The sequence below is a fragment of the Podarcis tiliguerta genome, assembly GCF_965153285.1.
Source record: "Podarcis tiliguerta genome assembly, chromosome: 17".
Classification (NCBI taxonomy): domain Eukaryota; kingdom Metazoa; phylum Chordata; class Lepidosauria; order Squamata; family Lacertidae; genus Podarcis; species Podarcis tiliguerta.
Window position 1 is genome coordinate 1929912 of NC_139550.1, and position 6946 is coordinate 1936857.

A 6946-nucleotide genomic window follows, 5' to 3' on the forward strand; every position below is an offset into this window, starting at 1 on the left:
ATTTGGCACGCCGCCTACCCACGACTCCCAAGCCTACCCTGAGCCCCTTCGTTTTGACAGCTGGGGGAGGCTTGGGAGTTGCGGGCCGGCGGCTCACCGAATGTCCACCATTGGCGGCTTGCTCCTCCCCCGGCTGCAGGGCGCATGTGCCGCTCTGTGCACCCAAGTGGCTATCCTGCAGAAGGGAGGGCACCCTCCATGCCCCACCCCCCTTGGGAGCGCAGGCATATGCTCCACCACTGAATGGGGCTCCCCACCATCACGTGCTCCCATGCCCACCCCAAATTATTCTGGGAGGCAACAGAACCCCCGGAGCAGCACACAGGGGAATGAGAAGGTAGATCATTCCATCAGACAAGCAGAAATGCTTGTGTTGATGGAATGATCTCCTTAGCACTACACTGAATTTCTTATCGTGGCTTGTATTCAACTAGGTTTTACTCAGAGTAGACCCACTTAAATTAACGAACATTAGTCACATGCATTAGTTCCGGTAGCTCTACACTCAATGAAACCTAGTTGGCTTCTGCCCAATGTGCAGTTTGTTCCCATGTTGGCACCCTCTTTGACTTGGTGGTACATATTCCTACATTCCTTCCAAGCTTCTATGACTGTGGTTCTGAATCATGTCCAGGCATTTGGAAGCTACTTGACTTCACGTTTCCCTTTCAGTTTCCCTTTAACCAGTCCGCTCGTTTTTGAACAGTTTCCTCTCTTAAAGTCAAGGGTGACTGTGGTGGACTTCCACCTCCATATATGTTGAATTCAATAGCAGTGTGGTCACTGTTCTCAATTGGTTCAACCACACACAGATCATAGTACCAGGCCCTGGATCAATCAATTCCCCAACCGATAGTATTGGCAAAACACAGCTCTGGATCTTGCTAATTAGCTGATCAATCCACCGTGCAGCCCAATTATAGTATATCTACTCAGAAGTAAATCCAACTGAATTCAATGAGGCCAAAGTGAGTGTGCAAAGGATTGCAACAATATATCACAACTGCTCTTTCAGGGAGATCTTTCTCAAGGATTTATGGTGGGTGGAAGCTGTATAATTTAAATAACTGCAAATATAAATCAAAATGATTATAGTGTTCATGCTTCTGAGATCAAGCTGTGAATTTTAAAGCAGCACAAAATTATAGGAAAAAACCCCCTGAGTAGGATTTACATAAACAGATCAAGTATTAATAGGAACTGCTTTTAGGTTAAAAGAGAATGTGTGTAGAATTGTATTGCTTGGTTACTGATAACCAGAGTTGAATAGCAAATAACAGGGATGTGCATCAGCTCTCTGTGTACCCCAAATTATGAGATGAACTGGGGTGATTTGGGGAAAGTTATCCTATTTCCATGTCAGACCACACAGTTAACGGGATTTTCTCAAGTTGTACCAGAGACTCCTTAAGCTTCACATCCATCCTGTAGTCTCAGCTGACTGGGAAAATGCCCAGAGCTGGAGAGGGGAAGGAATTCTTTCCCCATGGCACTCCAGTCACAATGATTTGGGAAGTGTATTGAAACCTGTTTCACATGGATCTATGCCTTCCCCTATGAAGAATTCTTATTTATAATCCCTCAATTTCTTTGTCTGTGGAGGAAAGTCAACTACTCCCCAACCATAAAGGTATGTCATATTGATATATATCTACAGTAAAAGATTTTTTTAAAAAAATAGTTTTGGTTTTTAACACAAACACATTATACTTCAATTGATGTGTAAATTGCTTTGCAATAGATGTTGTTTACATATTTATTGAAGTGTAGTAGCCTCTTTGCCTCATTGCTTTTCTTTTTTCCTGAAGTGTTTTGTTGATTTTGTGTGAGTTGTTTGTTGAGGGTTGAAGTTTATATGTGTCTACTCAAAAGTAGGTCTCACTAAATTCAGTCTGGCTTACTCCCAGGTAAGTGGGGATAGAGTTGCAGCCATAATCAATTTCCTACTGTGAACAGAATGCATTGTTCATTATGTTTGTTCACATGGGAAAAAAATGATTTCTTCCAGGACCTGGAAACTATCTGTGCTCCTCTGTCCTTTATCCGAACCCCTTCTGTCAATGTGGGGACAGCCATTTGGACTTGACTGCTCATTTTTGACCACCCATCCCCTAAATCTTTGTTCCAAAAGCCATTTAAAACATAAGTCATATTGAGTGTTACATTCTACCACACATTTAACTATTTTCAGTATTAAAGGTAGAGATAAAGGGACCCCTGACCATTAGGTCCAGTCGTGGCCGACTCTGGGGTTGCAGCGCTCATCTCACTTTATTGGCTGAGGGAGCCGGCGTACAGCTTCCGGGTCATATGGCGAACCAGAGCAGCGCACAGAAACGCCGTTTACCTTCCTGCTGGAGTGGTACCTATTTATCTACTTGCACTTCGTGATTTTGAACTGCTAGGTTGGCAGGAGCTGGGACCGAGCAACGGGAGCTCACCCCGTCATGGGGATTCGAACCGCCGACCTTCTGATCTGCAAGTCCTAGGCTCTGTGATTTACCCCACAGCGCCACCCGCGTCCCATTTTCAGTATTATATATGCATTTATTAAATGAAATGTTGTAATGAGAAAGGCATATGTGATTAAGTTGCATTACACTGACTCATATGATCCCGGACACAAAGGGCAGAACATCAGCAGGGTGCTAGCCTGTCCCTTCCAGACACCTGAGTGAGGAAAATGAGACAACATGACAAATTTATCCTGCACCATGATAGATAGTAGGGTGGACTGCAATCCTAACCCCATTTACCTTGGCATTATCCTCATTGAATTCTGAGTAGACATGGTTAGAACAGCAGCCATAGATGCCCTTGTGATGGGTCATTAGACACCTCATTAACTTTGTCTTTAAGTTGCCACAGGACTCTTAACTGTATTTGCTGCAACAGACTAACAGGGCTATCCTTCTAGAAATTCATTAACCTTGGAAGTGAACACACAGGTAAGGTAATTGATTTGTAAATAACTGTTCATGGCTGAGATATGTATGTCTGTTGTGGCACTGTGATATACTTTCTTTTTTTTTTAAAGCACCCATATATTTGCTGAAAGGAAAAAGAGACTTGTGAAAAATTAACCAGAGGAATGGAAAATACTAGATGAAAGTGTGAACAAATATCAGGATGGATTGAGGCACTGTGGTGCATTTCTGCTATGAGTAGAGGGGCCAAATACTTCATCATAAACAACTTAGTGAATTCGGTTTGGGGGGAGATAGTGGATCCATAAATTTGAAGTAATAAGGAAACGAGGTTGTCATGGAAGCTTAGAGAACACACTGGTCAGGATGCTAGACAAATATGTTATTGTCTCTCTTAAACAAGAACAGAACAGAAACAAAAACCACCTGGCTACAACCTGATACAACCAAGTCTGGCTCCATTTAGTTACTGCAGGTGGAATCTAATGTAGCACTACATTTTTTGTTGTTCACACAAGGAACAGCAGAATATTATTCTCGTCTCCTCCTTCTGCATGCCCCCTAAATCTCTTCTAGGGCAGCACATTTGGGGAGTGTGCAGGGCATGCCCAGGAAGAGGACGCTGATAGAAGAAGAGGAGGAGGAGGAGGAGGAGGAGGAGGAGTTTGGATTTGATGTCCCGCTTTATCACTACCCGAAGGAGTCTCAAAGCAGCTAACAATCACCTTTCCCTTCCTCCCCCACACCACAACAAACACTCTGTGAGGTGAGTGGGGCTGAGAGACTTCAGAGAAGTGTGACTGGCCCAAGGTCACCCAGCAGCTGCATGTGGAGGAGCGAAGACGCGAACCCGGTTCACCAGATTACGTGACTACCGCTCTTAACCACTACACCACACTGGTCATATTATGCACATGGAAATCATTTCATTGGTATTAGTGGAAGACTGCCTTATAGCTAGCTCAGGCATAGGCAAACTCTGGCCCTCCAGATGTTTGGGACTACAATTCCCATCATCCATGACCACTGGTCCTGTTAGCTAGGGATGATGGGAATTGTAGTCCCAAACATCTGGAGGGCCGGAGTTTGCCTATGCCTGAGCTAGATAATGAATCTATCTGCACATTCCTCCCCTTTGCTTAAAGAAATAACAGTTAAATCAGCACTGTTGAGACATCTGTTTGTCTCAAAGGGTTCCAAATAATGTCTATTGATCACTAGAAATCCCAGGTGAAGCTGCCTCTTGAGATATAGTTCAATAATATTTGAGATATAACTAGTTCAGAACGACCAACTGGGCTTAGAAGAGTTGCAAAAGGGGTTATAAAAGAATATACCTTTGGTTAAACCTGGTCTCCCTTCTTTTCATATGTAAGGGGCAAAGAAAGTCAAGCTCTCCCACCAGCCTCACAAATCATGAGCATAGCCAGGATTTTGGGGGGAGGGGGCAGAACCAAGCTATCTGCGACTCAGTTGGTCATTTAGTTAAGTATCTTTATTTATTTATTTGATTTGGAGGGCGGCAGCTGCCCCCTGTCACAAACCTGTCTGTGGAGAATGTATGTGGACTGACAATGTTTTATGAACATGTAAAATGGCACCATAAACTTAATGCTATGTTCTTTTCTCTGTGGAGACTGTATATAATTTTATATATAATTATATAATTTTCTTCATTAGAAATTGGAAAAAAGGGTTCCAAATAACTGGGTGAGATGGGTAATGATCTGAATTGGTGTCCGTCTTACAAGATGACTCAGGAAGAGTTTTGAAACATGAACTTTGGCATGTTAGACACCACTTGTACCTTTGGGATGGTACCTTTTCAGGAATGAGAAGAGGGAAGATTGGTCAGTTTCTATTAAGACTTCCACGTTCAGGCCCAGCAGTTGATCTGGGTGATCTTTATTTGTTCCTTATACAATAGGGGAAGGCTGCCTTTCCTCCAACGAGTTTGTTAGAAGCTTTCTCTTCCAGCTCTGAATTTTCCCACACTTCTTACAGAAATGTCCATCACATGGAAATCTGATGAGGCAACTTTTTCTATGGTAGCTTTGTCTTTAGGAGTAGAATGGGCGTCCTGGCTTGTCTTCCAGTTGGGAATTCTGGTTTCTCCAGACAACACAAGTCCTGTGAATTGCAGGAAAACCTTCAAGAGGGAGGTAGTATCATTTCTTCTGCAACTGCCCAGCTTTTCCCCACCACCAAATCTGCCTTCTAGGCTTAAATCAATGCGCTTGCCAAATTTGTTTTTGTTTTTGTTTTATTCAAAGTTATAACAAAACATATTATCCAAAAACATTTCCTTATTTCCCCCGCCATTTTCCTCCCTCCCCCCCCACAAAACCCATCCCCCCACCCCACCCCCCGACTTCCCTCAGTTCCAGTCTTTGGTTTCTCCAATAATGCTATTTTCTGCATGTTACAAAGTTGTATAGATCCTCAAACTATTTAGTTAATTATTATCAATAAAAAAAGTTGTGAATGTTTATTCAAAACCTGCCAAGGAGTCCAGTTTGCTTTGTTGCGTCTTCAGATAATTTGTGAAAGGTTCCCATTCATCCTTAAAGTCACAGTTATCCTTGTCCCGTAGCTTGTATGTCAATTTTGCCAGTTCTGCATAGTCCATCAATTTTTCTTGCCATGATTCTTTAGTTGGGATTTCTTCAGTCTTCCATTCTTCCGTCCAAATTTGGTTTTAAGGGAAGTTCTTCCTTCTTCCTTTTTTAAAAAAATGGTGTGGAATTTTTTTTCTAAGGCGAAGGGTTTCACTTTAAAAGCCACCAACACTGAACAGCTGTTGGGAGCCCAGTTGACAGGTTCCCTGTTTTCCTGTGCCTATAGAAATGCCCCAAACTGGGTTTTCAGGAAGCGTCACCACCAGAGAAGAAAGCAGATTGCAGGGCCACAAAAGGAAGGATATTTAGAATGAAAATGACAACATCACCCCCCCAAAAAACCCCATCCACCGAAAATAAAAGCAAGATAAAAGCATAAAAAGCCTTGAAGACTATTCATGAGAATTTCACCAAAAATTTTCTCTCTCCTTTGATAATTGTTGTGTTTTCCTCATTAAACAATAGGGAATTGGGGGCAAATGTAGAAGAAATGTTCGGATCAGCTCTGAAAAACAAGAAAAGGACCAGAGGTGTCGTTCTCGTAAGGAGGCTATGGGCCTCGAGGCACAACTAATTGACAGAGGGAAACAAATACCCTTTCATTGCAGCAGCCGATAACTCAAGGCTCATGAGATTATGATATAAAATGTACTAAGACAAAGTGATTGCCACAACAATGGAGAGATGTACCCTGTGGATGGAATGCATCCAAGATGCTCATAAATCTGTAATGAGAAGAAGAAAAAGCTTGAGAAATGACCCCATGTGGAAAAGGAGGAAAGGGAGCACTAGAGAAAAGGAGAGGGGGGCGATGTAAGCTGCAAGAAACTACAGTAGCATATTCAAAACACGGGTACGGGGGGCAGAAAGAAGGGGAGAAACAGGTGGGGGATAAAAAGGGGAAAATCTGGAGGGAAACATAGCATGGCAGAGCATGGCATTCTGAATGTATGTGATACCTATGAAAAAAGACCTTGCTCTAGCATGTAAGAGCAGGAGAGAGAAGAACGTGTTCTTGAAGCACAGAAAGAAAAACCTCATTAAGAACTGCAGTGGTACCTCGGGTTACAGACGCTTCAGGTTACAGACTCCGCTAGCCCAGAAATAGTACCTCGGGTTAAGAACTTTGCTTCAGGATGAGAACAGAAATCGTGTGGTGGCAGCAGGAGGCCCCATTAGCTAAAGTGGTACCTCAGGTTAAGAGCTATTTCAGGTTAAGAATGGATCTCCAAAACAAATTAAGTTCTTAACCCGAGGTACCACTGAACATGTCTCAAGCACAGTGACAGGCCAGCACATTTCCCTCTGACGTAACTTTTTCTTCATTGTGCAGGAAGGAAAGGCTCTTAATCTCAGGGCTGTGGGTTTGAGAACCACGTTGGGCAAAAGATTCCTGCATTG

The 6946-nt window shown here is 43.0% G+C and overlaps 2 long non-coding RNA genes across 2 annotated transcripts; both read left to right on the top strand.

Moving 5' to 3' along the window:
• The first annotated feature begins 1435 nt into the window (after positions 1–1435).
• On the top strand, positions 1436–3584 carry LOC310667938. The gene is made up of 3 exons (XR_014506453.1): positions 1436–1630; positions 2860–2948; positions 3504–3584. It is a non-coding gene; the product is annotated as an uncharacterized lncRNA (long non-coding RNA).
• Positions 3585–4946: 1362 nt separating this feature from the next.
• On the top strand, positions 4947–5927 carry LOC310668076. The gene is made up of 2 exons (XR_014506606.1): positions 4947–5089; positions 5772–5927. It is a non-coding gene; the product is annotated as an uncharacterized lncRNA (long non-coding RNA).
• The last annotated feature ends 1019 nt before the right edge of the window (positions 5928–6946 follow it).